General features: G+C 43.7%; 1 protein-coding gene across 5 annotated transcripts in view; it reads right to left on the reverse strand.

Moving 5' to 3' along the window:
• Window positions 1–17,971, reverse strand: part of LOC136004688 (phospholipid-transporting ATPase ID-like) — an 87,650-nt gene extending 69,679 nt beyond the window's left edge. Inside the window, exon 1 of one of the 5 annotated variants that reach the window (XM_065661422.1) lies at window positions 17,702–17,971. The gene's annotated coding sequence lies outside the window, so the exon portion shown is untranslated. Of the gene's footprint in view, window positions 1–3,986; window positions 4,083–5,696; window positions 6,012–6,189; window positions 6,408–17,701 lie in introns of those variants that run through there. The other 4 variants (XM_065661421.1, XM_065661425.1, XM_065661420.1 and 1 more) reach the window with 4 other exon arrangements.
• Window positions 17,972–25,694: the final 7,723 nt, after the last annotated feature.

The raw sequence follows: 25,694 nt of genomic DNA on the forward strand, positions 1-25,694 counted from the left end.
ACACTGTTGCCCATCTACTGGTCACTCTTTGTGCTTGGGGTGGACTAACCTGTATGGCTCTCAGTAAAATTTCTCCCCATCAGCTGCAAACTTCTCTCCCAGAAGCCTAAACCCAGGCACAGAAATGCATTTAAGGCACTCAGTATACCCTGATATGCAGAGGAACTGAGAACTAAACAAAATCACATCAAAACCTGTTAGTAATGGAACTTTCGGTTCCAAGCATCCAAGTTTATTTAAAGGATGTAATGGAGATGTTCATGCTGACAGCCTGTGAAGATCCATGGGCACAGTTATAGCTGGCACTGCCTGGAATGCCTGGCTGACTGGGAGCCTGAATCAACAAGAATGCTGTACCAGTTACTTAACTGGTCAGTGGAGCCAAGCAGAGACATTTGAGGGAATAGTGATCTATCTGGAACAAGTTTTCTAGATGACAGAATGAAGATTTTGCACATTATCCTATGCTATCTGTGCAGAGCAGAGGTGTCTAAGGAGACGAGTGTAGCAAACATATCATATTTTGGAAACACACAGATGTGAATACAGGCTATGCCACTGCCCAAACACAAACCTTATACAGCATCATCAGACCATGCCTGGTAAAGCCTGGGCTTCAGGTCTTTTCAGAAAATGAAGTTAAATTTTGAGGAAAGCTCCACAATCATTGCAAAGGTCAAACATTTCTGCACAGATCTCTATTCCAGATGCTAACACAAAGCTATATTTAGCTGCTGCAATTCAGTGGGCCTGAGATAAGGCAAACAGCAGCAGGTAAGCTCCAGCCAGCCAGCTAAGTTCTACACACCGAGCCTAGTGCAGTGCTGCCTGCCACCTCTGCGCCCTCTATGTTTGAAGGAGACCCTTATTCTATTCACTCCTGTAGATCCAATTGTTTCTGCTCACCAGAAAAAATGCTTTGCCAACATCTCTCCCCAAAATGTCCTCTGCCCATAGAACTAAACAACTTAAAGTTACCATACTCAATGTCACAACCTAAAGCTTTCTCAACCCTGCTGACCAGCCTTGCTTTCCATCCCTAACTGACCTCAGCCTATAATTTTCAACATATTTCTGCAATGTTTTAGGATCACTATTATGTCTTACAAAACCCTCTTCACTAGCACTGAGGGCTCCCTATCAGATGGTGGAAGAAGTGAGACAATGCTACCTACGTACCCAGAGGTAAAGACCTTACATTTCCTAGAGTACCAGGAGCCACAGATCTGATAATCACTGCAGCACAAGGATGCAAAATGCTGGCTGGTTGTAATCATCACACAGCAATCCTTCTAAACTCCAGCTCTTGCTGTATTTTACAAACATTTTAGAAAAGCTATCCCCATCTACCAAACCTCTCCCAGCTGTGTACTCAATTGACAAGGCACATAATTTCAGCTGAGGGAAAAAAAAGGATGTTTATACTTGCGAGGGAACAGGGAAGAGGGGGTTGTTGTAAGCCTTCTTTCAGCAGTGACAACAAGAAAGAAACAATAGAGTTATGATCCTCATCTTGTAAACAAAAACCTGAAACTTCCTTCAGTTCTGACACGTCTTTTGCTAATTATTGTGATTCTTTAATCACTGGTTTCTGGTGTGAAAGCAGTATGACAACAAGACTGCAACAATACACTATTTTGGCATGGAGGGCATCTTTAATTCCTTCAGCTTCTTAATGGGTTTGATTAGCATTGCATTCATTGAACATCTTCACTCAGCAGCAAATGAAAATTACCATCTTGACCAGCACAAATATGTACACGCTCACTATTCCTATAAAACCTTGTCTTTTAGGGCAGATATCGGTCATAAATTTGCCATATCTATTCGTACCAATTACCCCTCCAGCACACACAGATTTAGCATAGCGCTTACTTAGTTAAAGCCTAGGAGTTATGAATCCTTCCCGTGGCATGATACTTTATGCAAATCTCGGTTCTTAGCTTGCCCAAACCACAATGTCATATGAGAATGTGTCAGTATTCAATGGGCACACACACGGTGGCATTAAGGACTTGACACACCCCTATTGCACTGAGGTGTACCCTTTATTTTCATAATATTGCAAGTATCTTCCTTTGCTGCTTTGTTATTGACTCACACACCTAATCCTCACACCCCTTCACCTAGCAAACTACTCTCATAGTGGCTATAGCTCCTGTGTGGGCCTGCCTGCTCACACCTCCTTTTTACCTTTACACTTCCATGTATTTTCAGTCTGAGAGTTCATTGACCATCAGCTACAAACATGAGAACAAACATAGACAAATGCTGGCCTTGTCCTTTTCGGTGGTGAGCCAGGTACTGCTCTCATTTCTGCTAGTTATCACAGTTTTTACAGACAGATGTGGTCTCTTGGCTGGCCTCAGCTCTGCCTGTCTTCCAGCCCCAGGTCTTTTTCTTGGGGTATTTTTGACTCTCCATCCTACCTGCAGGATTAAACATCTTTGCACCTGTATCTATCAACAGTCTCCATCAGAGTATTTTTTATTCCCCAGATTCCACTTGCAATCAAAATTCATGTCCTGGATCAGATTTCTTTACAAATCTCTCTATTTTTTACATGTAAGAGTTAGTTTCAGTCCCAAAATTATAACAAAAGGGTCTTCAGCCCAATATCACTCACATACATTGCTATGGCTTTAATTTCCCTTTGCACTTTCTGGAATAAAATTACCTCTCTCATGTTTCATTTCCACATGTCATGAAGTACTTCTCAAATTTTGGTAAGAAGCCTTCAAAGCCTCCTATTCCTGAAAACCCATAAAGCACACAAAAACTTTCTATGGTCAGAAAAAAGACAATTTCCTGTTTGCCTTCATTTTCCCTGGCACCAACTATTTTCAGAGGCAAAGTGAAGCACTGCTTCCATCTCCTCAAGTTATCCTTCCACAGTCAGTGACAGCCCTTCTGAATATTTTTGTTGTTCTATTTTCCACTCAATTATTTTATGGTTGTTTTGTGGGGTTTTTTTATTACTTTTTGAATAACTATGCAGGTCCCACTTCACAGGACATGTCACTTCCCCATGTTCTCAGAGCCTATAGTAAAAATTATTTTAAGTTCAAATTCACAGTTCCTCATTTATGAGGATTTGGAGTACAAGATAAGAATAAATTACCCTTCTCACTATAGAAAGCTTTTGTATCTACAGATTGTCTAGCTATGGCTTACACTTCTGCAAAGACAATCCACTTCCTTTATGGCTACTGACAGTTTAATCATGGGCTCTGAGCAATTTAATATCCACAGTGAGAAGCTAATTTGACAGATCTTGAATAGGGAAGGGATGCTTTCTTGTAGACCAAATTCAGCCTTAGTTAAGAGAGACAAGAGCCAGATTAGGCTTGAGAACACAAGTGCAAAGCTTTTCCTGCATGAGGGGCAGGTAGCAATGAGCTACAGCACATGGAATTTGCAAGGGATACAGCCTAATCCAAAACCATGGCTTGCTAGGGGCTGTATGGCAAACTGAATGTGGAAGGAAGCACTTCCCACCACCACAGTGGTGAGAGTCAAAACGAAAAAAAACATAGCACAACTCAGATGAACACAGAGCAGATGTTACAGATGGAAAACATGGCTAGTTTCTTGGCCTCTCCTCTCTGGACATAGCTACACAGCACATCAGATACAATGATAAATACGAATCAGAAAATACTTGATGCTTCTGCTCCCATCACCTTGTTCCCAGACTCTGTGAAATGATCCATGTTAAACACAATCATTTCTGGAAGGGTTATTTTAATCTGGATCATAGGGTGTAGTTCAGTACAGACCAAAATTCCTGCCCAAGCAGTGGTAATAGCAGATCTGAGGGGTCAGGAAATCGTGCTGAATGCTAGAAGGAAGCACCGAAGGACCAGGAAAATTAGGCAGTAAAACAAGATTTATCCAGTCATTTTTGCCACCACACATAGTGTGGTATGCATACACCCTAAAAAGCTTAAATAGCCGTGCCCAGGTAAATAAACCAGAATGCATACCTTGCGTCCAGTCACCAGCTCTCCCAGTCAGGTCTGGTTTCGCACATGAGCAAGATTCGAAGTTAATTTTTTTTTCTTTTTTTTTTTTTTTTTAATCTATGTTTATGCGATGTAACAGTCACAAACACTGAACAGTCACAGGCTGAAGCGCTAGACTCAGTGTACGATAAAGTAGTTCCCAAACACTGGGCATTGTGACAGCAAGGTTCAAGGCTGCCTGGGCTGATGAGTGCCCTTGGTGGAGTAATACTGCTAAATAATGTGAGTTGAAACAAATCTGAGTTCCTACGTTCTGAAAACCTGTCGCTTTAAAATGGATTTGGAGGCAAAACTGGAAAATATCCATGGTTTAAAATACATTAGGTCCTCAAACTCCCTGTTTTCTCCATGCTTTCACTGCACACTTGCTGAGGGGGTGCATGTGAGGCACTAAATAAGCAGACATTTACTACAGGTATTGCAGAGAGGAACATCACAGTTTGGAGCAATGTTTCCTTAATGCTCTGGCCAGAGCCCTGAAGTCCTAGCGCACCTGGCACAGGCTGACCTTGTAATGCTGTTTACCAAGAAGCAGGAAAACAACTGTTACAGCTGAACCCAGGACAGTATCACAAAGGCAGGTTTGCAAAGAGACCCCTTTAAACTTCTGCTGTAGTAACTGTTTCAGTCAAAATGTCCAAATTTTTAATCCAAAGAGCACAATGTATTTGCTTTTCCTTATTGAAAGCAAACACAAAAATTTCAGCCATTAGAAACAATTAGTACTAATCATATTTTAACTGTGAAACACGTTAGCATTTGTATTTCTCCACCCCTTCTAACATCCTGTTTGAACACCTCAACAGCAAAACAGGGAGTACCATGTGTTGCACCTCTCACAGCTCCACAAGTGGGGAAACACGGCGAGCTGCAGGATGGGCAAGCAAAATGTGAGATTTTAATCCCAGAATAATGCTCCTTCAGGGCTGAAATCACATTTGCCATAATTCAACCTGGTGTAAATTTAGGCAGCTATAAATGGTCATTCTTGGCACCAGCGACTGGTGACTGGTTTAAATCTACTAGTGTGAAGAGTTTTAATTTAACCCTGAAACCTCCCCAGCTCTTTTAACACCTGAAGAGGTATCCTGGGTGAGGTGAGCAAGCCCTCCAGCTATTTTTTGGTGCTATTCAAAGCTATACGCACACAAACCCACGAAACTGTGTGCTCCTACCCCTGCACAGAAATGTGCCAATGCAATTAGCTATAATTGCCGGGAAACAGACTTCAGCCTGTTATCTGCCACGTTTTAAAGCAACGATCCAATATCCGCCATCTGTCTTCATTAAAACGCTCTTTAAGCTGACACCAGAACGGCAGTCAAACATTTGCATCCAGCAAAAGTTAGTTGCGACGCTCAAGTTACCGATGAGCCGCCGAGGCAGAGCCAGTTTCTGCATTCCGCTCCCCCCCCCCCCGAAACAATGCAAACAATAGCAGCCTCCCCGAGCGGCTGCTGCTGCTGCTTGGGATCAGGCACAGCTCGCCTCACTCCACCCAGAAGCCGACCGGATCGCCCGGAGAAAAAGCTCAACCCCAAGCGCTTTGGTTGAGCTTTGCAAAGCTCTTGAAAAGAAAAAGAAAACCTCCAAAATAAGAGGCAAGTTTTCTGCCGCCCAGAAAACTGACAGGGCAAACAAACAAGCGGAAGGAAAGCATTTAAATCTTACCCTTGAAGGCTCAGAAAAGTCACAGCAACAAAGTTGCTGCCTTCCATAGCACTCTGGTACACTCCTCTCTTCTCATTTTTACACGCAGCTTTATCCCCTCCCAAGACCAACAGCTTCACTCGCAGTCGCAGCGCCGGGGCATTCACCTAAGGAAGCTAAGCTCCTTTGCGCTGTAGGAAGGGCATCCCGTGCTTGTCTTTGAGCCTGTTAAAGATCCAGGGCTGACCCACTCTGCCATGCAATGTCCTGGTAACTAAACTTACTGCAACTTCCCCACTTCTTACTTTAGTCACTGTGTGGCTCCTTGCCAAATTCTTCACTTTTTTTTCCCCTCATTTTAATTCTGTTTCCCATAGATAGAGAGAGTGCAGTAGATCCCTTAAAAATAAAATGTTTTCAGCCCAACAAGCTGTGACAGAGTAAAGCAGAAAAGCAGAGCACCTGGGCTCGGGGCACCCCAATTAATTCCAGAGGCAACTGCTGCTTGCCTTACCTACCTCCTGCCGATGCGGAAGCTTTCAGAGGGAAACCAAGAGAGCAAAAGACTCCAACATATCAAATTGCTTTAAAAAAGGATGAACTTGGTGAGGGATCCATTTCCCAGGAGAAGACCCTCTCTCTGAGTCTGTAATGCTGGAGTCAGCCAGGACTCCTTAAACCCAGAGACACTGTCCTAGGAGCTGATCCCAAGGCTCCACCTCACCCACTTTCCAATAGTTGAGAGTAGCAAAAACTCTGCAGAGAAAGAGCAGAATTGCATAACTCAACCACAGAGCTTCCTCCAGCCAGCTGGAGGATTGCTTCGGCGCCGAAACGTCAGGGCTTGCTCATCCCGGAGAGCGTGACCTCCCCTTGGCTGCAGGGACACACAACTGGCCTCATGGATGTCAAGGGGACCCCCCTCACCAAAACCCCTCAGCACCCTCGCGAACCTCCAGACCTTCCCACTCCTTGTCCCACCTTGAATGAACCACACATTCATTTTGCTCCAAATAGATGGACCCTTCAAAACACAGCGCCAGTACATACCTACCTACACCACGAGACTAACTGGGGTAACTACGAGCTTAATCCATCTGCTTCCCTGCACCTGTGAACTGCAATTATTGTAAGATCAGCATATTCTTTCTAAGTTGTGTTGACAGTGATGCCTGCCAGACACATGAAAAATTGTTGCAGGCAGCAAGAGAAATTTAAAGATAAAAGATTTCTATATGTATTTATAATTGTTTTTTTCCTTCATCTTCTGTATTTCCCCACTGGTTTTATGTGCACTCTTAGAATTAATTTCCAACCTACCCACAAACCCTTGAACGCATAAATCAGCTGAGTAATTATAGTAGCATGAGAATCAAGGCTTTGCCAAAGAGTGTTTCCTAGAAGGTGACATTTTCTGAAGTCCTGTCAAGAGAAAAGCTATGGAGGACCTGCCCCTCTGCTCTGCTCTCGTGAGACCTCACCTGGAGCACTGTGTGCAGTTCTGGTGTCCTCAACATAAAAAGGACATGGAACTGTTGGAACAAGACCAGAGGAGGGCCATGAGGATGATCAGGGGACTGGAGCACCTCCTGTATGAAGATAGGCTGAGAAAGTTGGGGCTGTTCAGCCTGGAGAAGAGAAGGCTGCGTGGAGACCTCAGAGCAGCCTTCCAGTACCTGAAGGGGGCCTATAGGGATGCTGGTGAGGGACTCTTCATCAGGCACTGCAGTGACAGGACAAGGGGTAACGGGTTAAATCTTAAACAGGGGAAGTTTAGATTGGATACAAGGAGGAAATTCTTTCCTGTTAGGGTGGTGAGGCACTGGAATGGGTTGCCCAGGGAAGCTGTGAGTGCTCCATCCCTGGCAGTGTTCAAGGCCAGGTTGGATGAAGCCTTGTGTGGGATGGTTTAGTGAGAGGTGTCCCTGCCTATGGCAGGAGGGTTGGAACTGGATGATCTTGAGGTCCTTTCCAACCCTAACTATTCTATGATTCTATGACCCTGGATGCTGCAATGGCAGTACTACAGTTGTCACAAAGGTTGAAATGCAAAGTGGGAATGAGGAGGATTCCATAGCACGACAAGCAATTTCTGAAGGAAGAACAAGAGCTGATGTCCCTTTGCTATGACTCTGGGTTATTCTTCCAGGCTACACCTATTTGAGACAACATTCATTGAATTGGCTTCCTAATTCCAACACATCCATACAACAGCCAACATGGGACAAGACATGTAGGACTTATCTCCTCATGACCCAGGTCATTTTCAGATGGTTTTGAACTGAAAAGCATTTACCTTGATAAGGAATTTCCCTTGTGCTAGTAATTTCTCATGTTCTAACCACCAACTCCTCATCTCAACAGCAACAGCCACAAATACCATGTTTTTTCTTGCAGTCAGAAGTACAAGGACTGGGATTAATTTGGGTCCTTCTACATATTTGGAGAACCTCTCGTTCTTCCTGCATTCTGGAGTTTCGCTGTTCTTAGAACTTGCTTCTGCTTTTCCCCCCCATTTCACTGTATGAGTTGATGATTCATTCCTCACTACTCCCGCTTTCTTTGCTGCTGTTTATGCTCGCTTGTTACCACTTTGACCTTGGCGACAGTCATTTCCGCCGTCCTCGACTGAAGTTCATCTCCTTCCTTTTGAGAGTGGACCCAACCATAAAATCATCTGGCCTTGGGGCTTGTCTAGACTTTAAAATAGTTAACAATTGGGTAGGCTGTTTTGCTAATGATTTTTCTTGGCACTGAAATACACCTCACATACATTGGCAATTACTTTTTCCCTCAGCTATGCTTTCCCCATGGACTTCAGGGAACTTGCTTATGTAGGGAAGCTCAGCACATGTGGGAGCACTCAGAAGAGCAGGAGTGACTCAGTGTTACGAACAGAGCCCTGAGGTCTCTTGTCCTTGGCTTACACTTTGTTCCTGGGGTAGCATCTTCCCAAGAAGCCCACAGTTGGCATCCTCCTTTGCAAGTTTCTGAACACATCAGGGAGGGCTGCAGCCTGTAATGTCTAAATTGCACTGCCTGCAGAAGAGGTGTACATGTATGCTGGGTGTCCAAGCTCTCACTGCAGCCAGCATGATTTGGGAAGAGATTCAGCTGATCAGCTGCAGCAAGGCAGCAGTGAGTTTGCTGTGACCCACAGTTCTGGGAAGAAGTTCAGTCTGTTGCCTTTCCAGTAAACAAGCTGTTTTCTTGGCCAGGCTGCAACTTCCATACCATGCTGCTCCACCTTTGATCCCTCCACTTCCCCAGCTAGTTACAGAGACCTGGCTTAAAGTGGGATGGATATAAATTCATGTCATTAAGACCTTATCCTAGGACTGTGTCTGGGAGAATGATTTCCAGTCATTCAGCCTGTGCTGTATTTCAGCTATGATCAAGATACAGCCCTGAAGACTTACTGACACAGAGGTTTAAGGGATGCCCTCAGTGCATCCTCTGCACCAGACACACTCTGCCTCCAAACAGCAAAGCTGAGAGAGAAGAGGACCCTCTCTGGAGCACATGGGACCCAAATATGCCTGGTGACCTAGTAAGGCTTTGAATGGCTGAATATGCCCCTGAGTAGCTGGAGAGGGTAACTAGAGGTTAGGAAAGAAGTGGGAGAGAAACATACTCTGGAGCATTCCACAGCGCAGAATGCAAATAAATATCAGTCCTTGTGAGAAGCCCTCCCTATGTCAGTGCTATTTTTAAATTACTGTCAACATAGATGCTTTCCCAATTACCTTATCTAGCACAAAAGGAGCACTGACCATCTTTGCTTTCGCTTACTGTCTTGTAACTGCAGCCTGCTACTCCTGGACTGCAAGGTTTGAAGCTTGATCTGCTCTACCATGGCTGGTACATCTGACTGCAAAGAACTGATTGTGTCTGATCAAGCCAAGCTGGGCTCCCCCCGCAGCAAGGTGCAGTGTTCAAGGATCATTTCCACCCAGCAACACAAGTGCATTGCTCATACTACCCATGGGAGTAACTACTCCAGAGAAGCCTTTTTACATGGTGTCGCAGGTTTTCCACACAAACCCCCAAGGGTCAGTGTTAGATGACCAAATCTCTTCCCACAGCCTATGCTTTACTTATCCCCTTTCATAACTAATCCTGGGCAACGAGTTGCTCTTTGTGTAGGTGAAGGATGAGGAGCATGCTTCACTTTGGGGACCACTGACATATCTGTTATGAGCACCTGCAATGGTTACAAGGGGTCAGATGGGCATCTTGTCCTAACTGCCCTTGCTATGAGAGACTTCCTGCATCCTCTTGTGGTTGAAAGTCAGGGTAGGGTGGATAAGAAATGCAGGACTGAAAGGAACGAACTGGGACATTGATGGTCACCTCTTGAATATCAGAGATCTGTTTAAAATATATAGCATAGGAGGAACATCCAATCTGCAAATTGCCATAGTCCGGGAAACACCAGCACAATCATAAAGTGAATATCAAAAGACCAAAGGTCCTAAATACAATGTATTACAGGTGAGGGAAGATGAGGTGTATGAGCAGTGTCCTTGATCCCTGCAGAGGATGTGGCAGGTGAAACTGTCGAGCTGGCAGCAGAAAGCACACTGGAGTGGTGCAGAGGAAGGGAAAAAGAAACCCAATATGTTCCCATTACCATGGCCAGACTGTGGGAGGAAAATGAAATGGACACAGGAAGGCAGTGTCATGAAGTGAGTTGCTCTAGGGCTGCTCTTGCCTGTTGGGAGCTCCTCAGCCACATTCGTTTAACTGCATCTCCAAGGAACTGATCCAAAGCAGCTCAGTTTGAAGGGATGCTCTGGATTCCTATCCATGTACACCCATCTTCCTGGGTGTGATCTAAAACGAAGTGTGCAGCTTTAGCAGTTCATTCAAAAATATCCCCACACCTCACCGGTTACTCCAGCAGCTGGGAGCTGGCTGTAGGGTACATGCCAAAAGGAAACGGTCAGAACGTAGTTTCAGTGGGTGTGTGCAGAATAACATGACTCATACTGATCAGGATTCAGTGGAGTGCCACTTACCTGCAGCAGGGAACGAAGGGTGCGTGGCTACAAATTCCCTTTCTCCATCTGAGCCCCTTGCCCTGTACTCCAGGCTCTTAACAAACAAAGAGCAGCTGGGGAAAACCATAAATCCACAAACAGTCAGCCTCTTGCCTTTAGAAAGAAAGCAGCAACATCTTCCTGGCACCAACACCTGCAAAGGTGATACCTCATGATGATTTAAACAGGAATTAAGATGTCCGTCATTGTCCCCTGTGCAGCCCATGGGAGACGGAGCAGAAATGAAAACCTTTTGGTCAAAGTGCTTTCGTCTGGGTTCAGCTGAACCTCTACACTGAAGAGGAGATAAAGCTGAGCTCAATTCTGCAGGGAACAAGGCCCAAGATTGTGTCTTCTCTGAGGTTCAGTTCCCACCAGATTTGGGATCTTGTGTTTACAAACTGCCTTCTGGCCAAAATTTTCACTGCTGAAGTAGGGAAGGGGGAAAGTCTCCCAAGTACCTGAAATGTTTGCTGTGACCCCATGAGAAATTGGGTGATTTGATGGACACAGATGTCAGTGGGACCTGATGAAGACCCACCTGTTCCAGGATCATACTCTTGAACTATAAATGTGTGTCTTTTCTTTTGCCTGGGACACTGCACATGCCTGACTGCAAGGGGAAAGCAAAGGGATTAATCAGCTGCTGCAGCAAACCCCAGATGTGTGCACACTGCTTTTAGCACATATTTCCTAATCATCATCAGTGAACAAAGTGGAATCTCAGGGGGGATGCTTCAGAGGGCTCGTTAAGAGATAATCATGCCTAGATGAATAGAAAAATCAATAGCTGAGGGCAAAGCAACAGCCCAGCTTGTTAGAGCCTCCGACTAAACTGCCCTTTGTAATATGGGTATTACACAAGGCCTCCTGCTGTTATTTGCGAGGCAGTAGCTGCCACAAATACATATGCTGTATCTGGTGACACTTCAAACACTGTCACATGCACACTCCTCAGTACACATCAAAAAAACCATGTCATACCACTGAGGAATTGGGATGCCCCTCAGTGGGACCCCGTGATTAAACACACAGAGGAAATCCAACCCATGCAGAGCCAACAAAAGGCTTTGGCATTTTACAGAGTCTTCCCACGAGCTGTGCATATGGGAAAAATGGGCTGCACTCGTGGGAGAAACTGTACTTCTGGCACAGTATAACATCACCAGAAGGGCTGCATAATGTCTATACAATGTTTAAGCTCCTATAGTCTCCCAGAGATGCTCTAGTCCTGGTTAGTCCCTGTAAACTCCATTGCCATGTGCTAGGAGAGCTCCACACGCAAAATAGAACAGGACTGCAATGGATCTGCCATTCAGTTTTCCAGATGGCAATCGCAGGGGACACTGAGGAGCAACGTTCACCACGCTCATCAGACTGTTTCCTACTGCTGCAATGCAGCCCTGTCCCCATTGCCGCTTCCACAGCTTTCTACACAAAGCATGTGCACTGAGGATGGGAGATCCCTGGATCTGCAGGGAGCAGATTGCTTCTGCATTCCCTACAGCACCACAGAAGAGATCTGAGATTTATTTATTTATAATAAATGATTTGCATTACATACTGCTTTGACAGTTAATTATCCTTTACATGAAAGACAAACAGAGGCATTCTGAAAGGATTCCTTTTAATACCATGTCACATCCACTATGCTCATAAACACTTTAGCCATAATACCAAATTAAATACACCATGTACATGTATATCTATACTGTCTCTTTTCCAGGTTACAATCACATCTATTCTGTCAGGAAAAATATGGAGGCAACCTGCTGCCTGTCATAAAATCCTCTCTAGTTTCAATTACATTTTGTATACTTTATAGCAGTATTTCCTCTATTAGGTCCTTATTATATTATTATAGCTTTTGCTGGCTAGGTAATGATAAGATGTCCTGCTTCAGGGAGGTCAGAAGGAGCTCAGGGGTAATCGATTGCTGTTTGCTTTAGGGATGTGCAGCAGCAGCAGCAGCATTCCATAGGGGCATGGTTCCAAAACGGGACAGGAGCACATGGGAGCATATTATTCTAGAGCTGATACCTGGGACCTTTAAAAATCAAGGGGATACATGGAAATGAAGGCAGGTATTTAAATTAAATACCCTATTCCCAGCATGACCATTTGTCCTAGCATGTTTGCTTTTCATGTGCTGCTTGCAGGGTAAAATTAGTTGTGGGCCCCTTAAGAAGAGGCAATGTTTGCTGTTTCTGATGGAGTGATCAAGGTTTTACTGCTCTATCTCCAGAAGGCAGTGACACACAGCCTGAAACTAGGAATGTGCTAATGAAGGCAGACAGTAGAAAACTTACTCAAAGACACTGAGAGACTAAAGGGAATTCAGTCAGTTTTCAGCAGTACTTTGTGGCACCAAACGCCTAGTCAGGAGAAATAAAGAAAGGAGTTTTCTTAACAAGGAAGTGAAAATACCCCACAAAACCTGTAAAATGGCCCTGTATCTTGTGGCACAGAAAGAAAAGCTCAACCTTTTTTTGGTGCCTCTTCTCCCTAAGAAGATAGATAGACAGGATCTAAAATAATAAAAGGAGATGTGAATAATAAATAATTAAATAATAGGAGACGTGAAAGCTAAATGAGGCATAGTACAGCCAATAAGAAACTGTACTCATAAGCACAATCTTCAAGGGTGCACTTTATTTTGGTTTCCTTTTTGTTCCATGTTCCATTATTTCCAAATCTGCATTTTAAACTTTCCTATTGCCTTGAATCTTGGCAAGCAACGAAGCGCTTTTCATCCAAGATGTGTCACATCTCAAAAGGAGAAGTCTTCGATGCTTTGCCTATCACCCATCTCCATGTTAGGCTGCTGGTACCTTAGGCGTACTGCTGTCCAGGTAAGTGGTTAGGCTAGTTTGACAGCTGGTATTTGCAGGGCTTGAGTGAAGAAGAATTGTCTTCTATGGACCATTAGTACCTGGCCAGGTTCCCTGGAATGAGGCAAAGTACTAGAGAACACATGTAATCTTTAAAGACCTTTGCAAAGATGGCATAATCAGAACAGAATAAATGCCTTGTGTCAGTAAATGAAAGTCATAATTTCTCTTAGGAAAAGAAAGACTGGATTAGCTTTGGAGGTGAGTGTGGTACGGAGAGATAAACAGCTCAGACAGAGGTCTGAATGTTTCTTTGGATACCATCTGCTGAACAGGTTCTGTCTGCCCAGAAAGGCATGGGCATGAATTTTTTCCTACAGTCTGTTTGCTTTCTTTGGTCATAGGAGAAAAAGCAGCATAAAGCACAAAGGAGTTAGGCAAAAGATGTGTCCCAAGTGAGCTTGCAGAGCACATTTGGGAAGAACATATTTACACTACTCCAGGAAAAACTGCTGAGAAGAAATTTTGTTTGTAAACCAAATAAAGAAAGCACATAACCTGGCCAGCCCACCTGCAGCACATCTTTGCAGCAAGGGTTTACTGGGAGGGAAACTAGAGGCAAACCAGAGAATCATCATCTCTGGCAAGCAGAGTGAGAAGTAGTGTCCGGTGACCAGCTGTACTGGGAAACCTGGCTTGCACATCTATACCTTGAGACTCCCAGAACTGTTCGTGCCATGAGGCAGCCATGCCAGTGAGGCATGAAATTTAAGTAGACCAAAGTATGTATTACTTTAATCATTATCTTTTGTGGAGGAAAGTTTTTGATTTCTCGGGAGCTGGTTTCAGTCTGCAGCTCATCTCCAAGTGCCCTACAATTTTGTTCAGCTTACTGGCTCGCATTTCTAGTTAACAAAACAAGAAGGGGCCTCTGTGGAGGCTCTTACAGCACTTGAAGGAGAAGACTCAAAGGAAGAAGGAAGGCACTTATATGGAGCTGCAAAGGCCAGGCAGCAGAAGAAACAGGGTTCACAAGTGAGAAAAAGAAACTTTAGGGACGTACTAGGAGGAAGTAAAACAGCTCTAGAGTCAGACCTCAACTGAAACACAAACTCATTGCTTGATAGATAAAATGGTAAAGAAAAGCATTGAAAAACAGTGAGTTTAATGTGTTTTCAGGTAGATGCCTATGTTACTATGAGTAATGCTTGGAGGTTCCAAGGGTACCTTGGAAGTCTAACACAAGCAGCTGAGGCCTTGGTTGATCTGCTGCAGAAGCAGCTGAAGAGGATGGTTATCAGAGTAGTCATGGTTTACAGCCCCACAAGTATAAATCACCATCAATTTCAGTTTGTGCTCTCATGTCGGTTCCTACAAACTACAGCAACTCAGGAGGAGATACACGCCAGTCTGGACGGATTTGATGTGGGTGAACAGCCTTCAGTGAGGTTGTTGCCACTCCAGCCATGCCACCTGAATGCAGAGACAGAGCCTCTGGGGAGAAACAGGCTGAGACAGAGACCATTTGCCCTGGGACTACCTAAGAACACCACACACAGGGTGAAGGGTTCTAGAAGAGAATAGCCAGGAGAGCAATCCTAACCCAAGACAGCACTCCATTGCAGGCAAGTATAAATTAAGCAAAACCATTTTTCTCACTCCCCTCACACCTGTATCAATATCTTTTGTACTGTTGTAAAGCCAAAGCTGTACATTTAAGATGGAAAAGTAAACCAAATCTTGTTTGTCCATGAAGTGAAATGGCAGGTGGGGAAAACATTGGCAACATTCCCGACGAAAGCAAGAGTATAAACTGCACACAACAGCTCTTATTGAAGGGCAGAGGAAAGAAAGCGGAGGTCTTAAGGTTAAACTAGTAGACAATCCAGATTGCCACTGAAATTGCAACCCACAGTAGCTGCAAGTCCCAGTAAACTCAGGATCACATGAACAATGCAGTAGGAAGGAAGCAATGAATAACTGAATAACCCATGGGGGCAGGCAGGGAGCTGTACAGGGCCCCTGGAAAGGAAAAATGAGTCTTGTTTATCTACAGATCAGTTATCAGTCCTGTCTATAGGGCATGCACCCACCTTTGACCTTGGATCCACCATAGTGTTGCCCAGCCCTCAACTGCTGCTGTCACTGGAGCATATGGGGAAAAGCGAAGTCTTGAGCAGACTGTTATCTACCTGCATTCCTCTTTCCAGTGCTCCTGCTTGTTAAAACTGCATAACTGAACCTTTGAGATGTGAAACTCGGTTTTAAATAAATAAACATATTTAAAGATATACGTAGCTACAGGTAGTACAGCAGAACTCAACTCTTCCAGCCTTCCTGTTGCATCAGTCTCAGGTTTCAGGGACTCAGGTGCTTTTCTTCATCACCTCTGTATGCGTGAGGTGATGGCACCTCTTACATGTGTGTAAGAACCTAATTCTGCTCCTCCTGGAGGCAATGCTGACCACATGGAATCATTTGGTGGGTCCTACAGTGGACCCATGACTGTAAGGAACTGGAGGGCAATACAGACTAAACATTACCATGCCAAATGCATGAAGCAAGCACAGAGTAGTCCCTCTAATGCGGAAAACCACCCAGTCTTACCCTGTGGATCTGTCCTGTTCCATGATGATTTACTAATCCCATTCGAAGTGAAAGCAGTTTTCCAGGTTGACTTGAAAAGAGTCATACTTCCAGCAAACAGCACGATTTACTTGATATCAGCAGAGAAGCTTACTTCACTGTTCCCTTCCTTCCAGCTATTTATTTTTTTTCCTTAAACATGGAATAGGATTACTTTCAGTAATGCTAAACTTTTTGGTAACGCTGAACTATATGTAGGTCATGAATAAGCTAACACCTAGAACCAAAGCTAAAGAGCAGAAAGTCAGACATTTGACTAAACAGAGATCCACAGAGGGGTTTTATTGCTAAGAAAAATAAGCCGTTCGCTTCAAAGGAAGTAAACAGTTACTTCTGTAATGTGAATTGTGGTGTTAGTTTCCCCTGATGGTTTGCAACCAAGTCAGCAAAGAGAAAGTGCTTTTATTGCCAATAGAATGGCGTTAACTTTTCCTTTCAATACTGTTTTTGAACAAATTTATCATTTGCAGAGGTATAGGTTAGTGCAGCAAGGTCACCTTCGCTAAAACAAGAAGGTTTCCTCCACACATGGCCACACTTAGGAAACCTCCTGCTGGCTTCTGTGGGACTTTTGCCTATGTTGGGACACCTGAATAATCATGTTTTCATGGGCAGAGAGAGAAGAGCAATGCTTTGTTGTGAAAATCCTCCTTCAGTACATGCTAGAGTGTCTTACTCCTCCGCTGAGAGTCAAACCAGTGTCAGATATGGGGGAACACTGGAAGATTTCATATGTCAGCTAAGCAAGGATTTTGGGTGGAAAGGGCTATTTTTATCTGTAGTTAAGAAGGTAGATTGGATGTGTTTTGTCTACTCCGTTTCCCACCTTCATGAAGTCTTTGGGCATCCATGATTTGGCATTGTCTTTTTGTGTTGTGTCACATACTAGTTTAATGAAACAAAAATAACCTAATGTTGTAATTTCTATATAAGGATCTTAAAGAAGCGGTGCAAGTGCTCCATCCCAGTCTCACACCCTCAAGTTGACAGAGAGCCCAGTATCACTTCAACAGGCCAGAAACCCACACTCATTAACTGGTCCACCTACCAGTCTGAGCTAGAACACATCTCCTCCAGAGACAGTCAGTTATGATGCAAAACCCATTATGATGAGGGCAAAATGTTCCTCCACAGAGAAGGAGAAGCCTGGCTCTCACATCAGAAATTTTAAGCAGGGCAAAAAGAGGTGTCTAGATCCAAAGCCAGCAAAATGGAGATGTGCTTTCCCACTGACCTTGGAGAGCTTTGCTAAGCCTCCAAAGTCTACCTCCTTTTGGTGGCAGTGGTCCCAACTCACTCTACCTTGGAGTGTGACTGTCTCACTAAAGCTGGCACTATAAAGAATACGTAGATCCATTATTAAGAACCAGTATTTACAGGTGCAGAATAATCCATCATGCAAAAGGGAAAAAATAAACAGAAAAAAAAAAAAAGAAGATTAAGTCTGGGCTCCTATGCAAGTTTTTACACTTTTCTTCCAAAAGAAGAAATGAAGAAATTGTCCTACCTGGCTGTTCTGTGCCTTCTTTTGTACCTGAAGCTGTTTGTCACGACCAGCAGAAGGGATTGTTTTCAGCACCATACAGAAAGCTGCAGCTTCTTTTCAAATCCCTAGATGGTTTCTCTGCAGAGCACGCCAGGCTTCTCCCTAGCTCGGCCACAGTCTCACTAGGGAACACCACGCTTTCCAGGATCTGGAGGTAAACCTGTGCAGAGGTACACAGAATGCAGTCCCGAAGTTACAGCATGTCTTGGTGTGCTTCGTGTACTCCGTAAGAACTGTAAGAGAAAAGGCAAAGTTCCTGAAGCTGTGGGTGGAACATGGCACCCGGTAGCACTGAGTAAATAAAGAGTAATTGATCATTGGACTCGGGTATGACATCAGATATTACAAAGGTTTATATGCCTTTATACAAAGGTGTGTATACCTTACGATAGGCAGGACTCTGTATTTCACCTATTTCACCCTTAAAACCTGCTGGTGTATGCTGCTGCAGCTAAAGCAGCAGCAGCAAGGGTTGCAAATGAGACACTGTGCTCGATTATTTTGGCAGTTTATAGCACCGAATACAATAGGATCCTGATTGAGGTGTCTACATGCCATAGTTATTTGAAGAAACAAAAGACATGTAGGTTCAGCTCGTGACACAAGTTTCACAAGCTTGTGGGGCAAAGTGATTTGTTTCAATGCTCTCTTTAGCCTAAAAAAAGTTTACAAAGATAATTCTGAGACAGATGAGACAGAGGTAGTCTAAAAAAAAAAAAAATCTAAATACAATGGTGATTGATAGGGTGTAATATGAAAACTTAAGGTAAATAAAATAATCTAAATAATGTCATTTATCAATGACATCAGCACTGCAGATTTTCCTACAATGTGATAATGCAAACTTCCAGTGCTAATTCACAAGCTTTGATTTACCCCTGTAGGCCTTTTTGACACCTACTTTTAGGTTTGGTGACATCTTTTGCCTGAAAAATTCAGAATTGTTGTCAGGTTTAAATAAATAAAGGTTTCTTTTTAAAAAGAAATGTATTTTTTTTTTAATTCCTTACAACATGCTGAATTATTGAATTGAATGGCTTTTTAAAAGGTAATTCACATCTCCGTAACCATCCTGTCTGGGTTATTTTGTCCTGTTTGCTCTCAGCTGATGAAAAGAGATTTGCCAGTGCTACTGTTCTCTGCAGCCTTTTTCAAATAAGATCTGGGTTTTTTGGGTTTTGGCGCAGCAGATAGGATTGCAGACATGGCAACGAAACCTTACCATTTTATTCAAAGTTCTCCCATTAGACAATGGGCCATGGTTATGACTAACACGGTCATGCAGACACCTATAGAAGGAAGGATAACAGACTGAGCAACACTGAAATGAGACTCAGATCCCTTCTCACATCTGTGACAGGTTCCAGGCGAGTCAGTTAATGCTGCTGCGCTTCCATTTTCTTATTCATAAAAGGGAACAATAATTCATCAGTTCCTCAAGAGACCAAGTAGGAGGCATCAGTGACTACATGGTGCTCAGAAACACCACTGACATCTTGATATGTGAGCATTGCTAAGTCTTTCTCATGTAACAAAGACACAGGCTAACCCAAAGTTCTGGTAAAACCAGGGGTTTTTTAAAAGGTAATGCTCACCTTTCTGGGGTACAAATGAATAAGCCTTTTTCTGCTCACCTTCCAGTTCTTTTATTAGTTCATGATATTATAATTGAAACAGAAGAATGTCTTCTTAAAAAAAAAAAAGTGCAACACAGCGCAGATTAAAGGTGTAATATCAAAAAGTAATATGACAGCCTGTCCTGCTAGCATGTTGCCTTCAAGCAGTAGAGCTACTGGTCAGTGGGCTGGTAGGAAGACATTTACACAGCATTTAGAACTGGTCTCAGAGGATACACAAAATTCCAGTTCTTTCCTGCCTTTGCTGTGTTGGTGACTAAAGTAAAAATAACTTCAAATTAACAGTGGTTAACAATATGGAACTAAGAGTACAGCTCGAGATTAAAGCTTTCATAGCATGAGAACTCTCTTTGCTTAGAGTTAAAAAGCTACTGCTTAAGAATGACACAGTTTTTAAGGGGAAAAGAAAGACATGCTCCTGCCTAATGGAAAGTCATTTTCCAATAACTGCTTACATGATCTGCGCTTCCCTTAAGGACCCTCAGCTCCTTCAAAATTTGTTGTCCTCCTTACAAAAGGCAACATATTGTAGGCTGTTTCCTTTCTCTCCCACCTTCTAGACTATGAGGAGGACCAATAACTTATTTTTCTTGCCTCTGTGAATTCTGTTTGTACAGAGCAATTGTGTTTCTTCATCCTCAGTTTCTCCTTTAGAAATATCCTGATATGTTGTGGCTTCCTCCTATAGCTGTAATGTGCTAGGAAAGAGGCATGGTAATGAATGGATCTCGCATGATTTCCTGAGGACACTCATCCCACCAGCAGTAAGTACACCAACCACCCTGGAATAAGAAAGTTCTGCATGACACTGATGGATGAAGTGTAAGATATTGAGGTTTGGCCCTCCTGCATATCCAAACAAAAGGACAAAACCAGTTAAACTGAAGACAGACCCTAAACCACATATGCATCCCTCAGCCACATGATTTCACTCCACAGTCCTTCATTCTCTAGGACCCACCGTGCAGGCCACAAAGACCATACAGGTTATGAACCGTATATAATACAATGTCTAAGAGCTGTACTGCTTGAGTGTGAAGAGAAATGAGCACTTTAAGGACACAGCAGCTCAGATTGGTTTGGTACAAATCTTCCTGCAAACGGAGTGATTAAGCCACAAACCATCAGTGCATTTTCATGGGACATTGACTTCAGCACAAAAATGACCCCCAGAAGCTCGGATTTGCCCCCATCGCAGACTGGGAGCTGATTTGGCATAAATACATGCGTTTGTTTGCATTTTTATTGGATTGGTTCCCTTACCTGACTCACTGGTATAAAAGCAATGTCTGCACAATCCAGTGACAACAAGCTGCTTGGGGTCTGGTTCTGTCCACTCGAAGTCATTGCTACACAAACCAAAATCACAGGAGATTTTGTATTCTTCTTGGTTTTGTTTTTATACCTCTTTCCAGCAACTGAGTTCAAAACAGGGCCTCACAAAGAACTTACGTTGTCACAACAATGAACCGTGATGCTAAGGTCTGGCAGAGGTCAACTTCTTAAGCCAGTGTTACGGCTGAAACCAGTGTCTCATAGAAGCATGGCAATAACAGCAGCAAAAGAAGTCTCCCTGTGGGGCCTACAATATGGGCCAAGGAGTGGCTGTTACTGAAATGAGGGAAGATGAGAATGCCTACCGTTGAACATTCAGCTTGACCATCTACTGAGAACCCTTTTCTAGGAAGTGTATTTGCAACAAGCCAGCATTAACTTGTCTTCAAAGACATGATTAAAATCTCTGGAGGGAACTCCCATGTATATTCACGACAGCTACCCAGACCCACTTGCAGAATTTAGAAGTCTCCTACTGAGAAATGTGCCAGCAGATGCTTCCTGACATTTAATGCTAAACACACTATAATGAGGCTATAAACAGCATTTCACTCGAAAACATATGAAGGAATAGCATAAGACCCCAGGGAGGGACAGCTCTGTAGAAATGGGGTTGCTGTTCCTGATTAGGATTCAGACAGCCCGCCCTGGTGTTGCTAGTCCTGGTTTGATTTGTTCTAAGACATGTCAGATGTTTGTCACACAGACTCCCTGATGCTTCCACCATGATGAAAAACAAGGAAATAGGAAGTGTGTCAAGGAGATAGAAAGGGTGTCACAGCCCTAGTCTAAAAGCAGCACATGGTCATGTAATCAACTACAGCCCACTGCCATCACAAGAACTCCTGCCCGAAGTTTCCATTCTAACTTCTGCAGCAGTGCAGTTGTCACCTTCCAGTGAATTTCAGGAAGATTGATGCGCCTACTTCCCTTCGGCTGCTGTGAAAACTCTCAGTTTCCCAGCAGCCTGCTAGAATACCAGTGACATAACCTTCAAAGTGACAATTTCTGAGGCTTCTGGAGAAAGGGAGAAGTTTCAGCCATGGCTGAATACTCGAAGAGAAACCTTTCAGCTCTCCGAACTATCTTATTAGCACTTAAATGTGGAAAACATTAGAAAACTTTAAAAGGCAGGAGAGATGCCTTTATAGAAACGGTAACAGCATAAAATCTGGTCTCTAATAAGGTGAAAGTCATCCTCAGAGAGGTGAACAGCGTGTTCAGAGCTCATTTTGTTAGAGGCTTGTCAAAGCTTGTACAAGGCTTCTGCTTAGGTTCAGCTCACTTTTTCTATGACTAAAGCTGGCATTATTAATGTGATCCATAGTTAACATCGTTAACGTTACAGGACTTTGAGCTTACAAAAGTATCATAAACCAGAATGTGACCCCATGCACCTAGCTGTATAAACAAGGAAGAGGTCACAGAACATGCATTAAACTTGTAGCTGTTTAACACACGCAAGCTCCTACAACTGAAGATACTTAAAACATTATTGTAAGTGATCATGGACATACCTGAATTAGTCAGCCAGCTCTAGAACAATACAAAATGCTTTTCTTGAATATATTACATATATTACGTATACAATTGCAATAGGGTTGTTTAAGAACAATATAGCCATATAGGACTTCAAATCCCCCACAAAAGGAGACTCGCACACACCAATACCCATACTAGCAGGTGAAACCCAGAGCACAGCCTGCAAAGCAGAGTACATGAGACCTCATTTACCCCTGTGGAACAAGATATTAAGGGCCATTTTCTGGCCCAGCATGTCAGAAATGAAGCTAAAATACCACGTGCTGGCCAAGGACTGGCCTGAGTTTTGTAATTTTCCAGGCCAGGTGGATGTCTCCAACCTGCAGCATTAGGTAGTAATTGCCAAGGACCATTAGCAAAACTCATCTGCAGAATACATCCCACTATTCAAATTCCCATCTGGGGTTCACCTCAGCAGCTTCGGATGATTCGGTTTCCATCCTCAGAAGCTGCTCCCCTAACAGACCCCTCATGGTGCATCCCCTTCTTACAGCACAGCTCTCACTGAGAGACAGTTTATAAGGGAGACATTAATTGATCGTCTTGTGCTTTAGCAAGGAAACAGCAGCCTAAGTAAGCACTCAGGCCACACCTTGCTCTCCTTACCCACTGAAATCCACCTTTTCACCCCAGAATGGTGAGATGTTTCCCAGATTTGCATTACTGTAAATATTACCCAGATCTTGGCTCTGGGTTATTTGATGTGTCCCAAGAGGTGTCTGAGGCTGCCGACACTCTGGAACAGGTTTATAAAGGAAAAACTTGGCAGGAATTCTGTTTTTCTAGGACTTTTCACACATTCCCATGTTCTTCTGAGCAGATGAACAGTTTCCCCTCTGCCCCAGGGACAGTATGAGTTAAGCCAACATCACAAACACACCTAAAACCTTATGTTTTCCTCAGCAATAATATCTAGGCTTTTGAAAATAGGCATCTGACAAATCAGAACAAGAGAAATAATTCCAACAATGGCGCACCTGAGTACAGTTTAAATTCACAGGAGAATAAGTTAAACAAGGATGTTACCTTGTTAGCATCGTTACCTTGTTAGCATCGTTTCCCTTTCTCCCTACACGTCTTTGGAAGGCCTGAGTATGCTCCTCGCATGCTGGGGACATCACATGTTGAGAGATGCAATCCAAAACTGCAGTGAAGACGCCTGTGATATCCTCCAGCTACTGAAATAAACTTTTGATTTAGCTTTGCAAAATCATCAAACTCCCTGCTCTCCCCGTCTCCTCTCAAGAAAAGATGAAGGCTCAGTGTAATAGGTGCCCTACTTACCTAAGGCTTTGATCTCTCACAGCTCTCTGCTCGCAGCAGCTGGAAATGATATCTGAAGGAGCCCCAGTGTATGCGAATTTACAGCCCAGCGAGCCGCTGTGCTTTCCAAGAGGACTGGCTTCAGCACTGCATCTGTGAGACTTCAAAGGGGAGAGGAAAGCCATTTTCTATTTACTGCTCCTCTTCCCTCTCTGCTGCTTCTCTATGGTGTCAGCCCTAGAAGATATGGTGTTTCTCAGGATAGGCTGTATGGTGAACTTCTATAAACCATATCCAAGGAGAAATACACTTGTGAGAGCTTCGGTTTTCCTTGCAGGAGTTGCAGTGTGAAATACAACCCATCAGATACATTGGCTTTTGCTTGAGACACATAGACACATGTATGCACGTTTCACTTTGAAACAGCTACCTGAAGCAGTAGGCAAGCCCATGACTAAGTCAGTGCCCTCCTGCAACCCCATGGACATGGTGCTTAGGCTCTGGTGAAACATGGACAGTATTTTGAGGGCTTGGATTCCCCTTACCCAATTTAAGTGCAGTGATCAGTTCACAAAGATGATACCTAAATGGGTGACCTGGAACCCTTTCCAAGGCTCCAAGCCTAAACCGTGGCTGCACACCAGTTCCTATGCTGCTGGGCCTTGTCCTTACACGTAATCTCTCACCACCAAGTGTCATGCCCTTCTTTCCACTGGGAGGAAACTTGGGTAAATAGTGTTTCTCCCTGGGGACACTCCAGATGGTTGCACGGCACACCTGGGACAAGTCACTGATCTGGATAACAGGAGGAAGATGGGGTCTTTCAGACACACCATTGTGCGTACCCTGGGTGCGGCTGGGACTGTGCTGAGGGAGCTGCTGTTCCATGTATGTCTTCAGCTCAGGTGATTGATTTATTGTTGAGCAGTCGACACAAGGACACATGCTGTCATTGCACAGCCCATACCACCATTGCATGCACTCGTAAAGAGGAAAAGTCAGGTTGCCCACAGCATGAAAAATAACCAAAGCAAAGAGCCATTATTTAACCTTAATGGTATTTTAATAATGACCTTATAGATACTGCAATGCTCTACAAGTATTTTTCCCAGAGTATCCTGATTTCTTACGATTTCTGTCAAGTCTCATAAACCTTTTGTTCCAAGTTCTCTATTAATGGACTCATTGTAATATACTGGAGCAGTATTCCTGCTAGCCCTAGCTCCGAAAACCCCACAATACGATTAACCTGGCAGGGAGAACGCTGTGGTTGGCTGGAGTGGCACCAGGTCAGCAATACCACAACACTTAATAGGATCTCATCCCTCTGTTTCTGCCCAGCACTGCATTGTGCAGTATCACCCAATCCAAGGTAAGATCCTAACAGAAGCAGGACCTTAAGCGAGAGGTGAAGGAGATGTTAGTCCTGCTCAACATGCAGACCAGGGCTCAAGCACGCTGATGTAGTGGGCACATGGGAGATCTGCTTGTGCTGCCATGCTGTATAGAAAAGGAGGTTCACTTTCACACCATTTGACAAGAAAATAATTTTATCCTCATACCAAATACCCTGCATCAGTGTTCTGCACTGTTTATAGCTCTGAAGAACGGTCCATTATGCAGTTGCAAAACACCCGCTCCATGCAAATGACAAACATGAGGAGCTACAGAGCCATAAGGGCCTCCAGAGACCTCTGTAGACTGGCTAAGAAATCTAACCAAAAGCAACTCAAGTCCTTCAGCATTGTTCCTGTTACAAAGACAAATTAATCATGTTCTTTTCTTGATTGTGCTAGAATTGCATATTGTATTTTCTTCATTATTTGCAATATTAGTCACATAGAAAGAAATCCCTGAAGATTCAGAGGGGTTTTTTTTTTTTTCTTTTTAATAGGGGAAAAAAAACTTATTTCCACTGATAATTTCTATTCTATAGAACTATGTAGTCAGATTAGATGCTCTAAGGAACTGGCTATGTACAGAAGAGAAAGTGATAAGAGCCAGAGCACTGACTTGCAAAAATACCTCAGCCCTCAGATGGCTGAACTGCTATTTACCACAAGCAGGTAACAGGATTAACTGAAAGGCATCCAGTTGGAAAGGTCCTTGCATTGATTGAGAAACTTTTCCTTGGGACAAAGATGCTGAAGGAGCTTGGAAAGTTTCTTTGAGCAACC

The sequence above is a fragment of the Lathamus discolor genome, chromosome Z (assembly GCF_037157495.1).
Source record: "Lathamus discolor isolate bLatDis1 chromosome Z, bLatDis1.hap1, whole genome shotgun sequence".
Classification (NCBI taxonomy): Eukaryota; Metazoa; Chordata; class Aves; order Psittaciformes; family Psittacidae; genus Lathamus; species Lathamus discolor.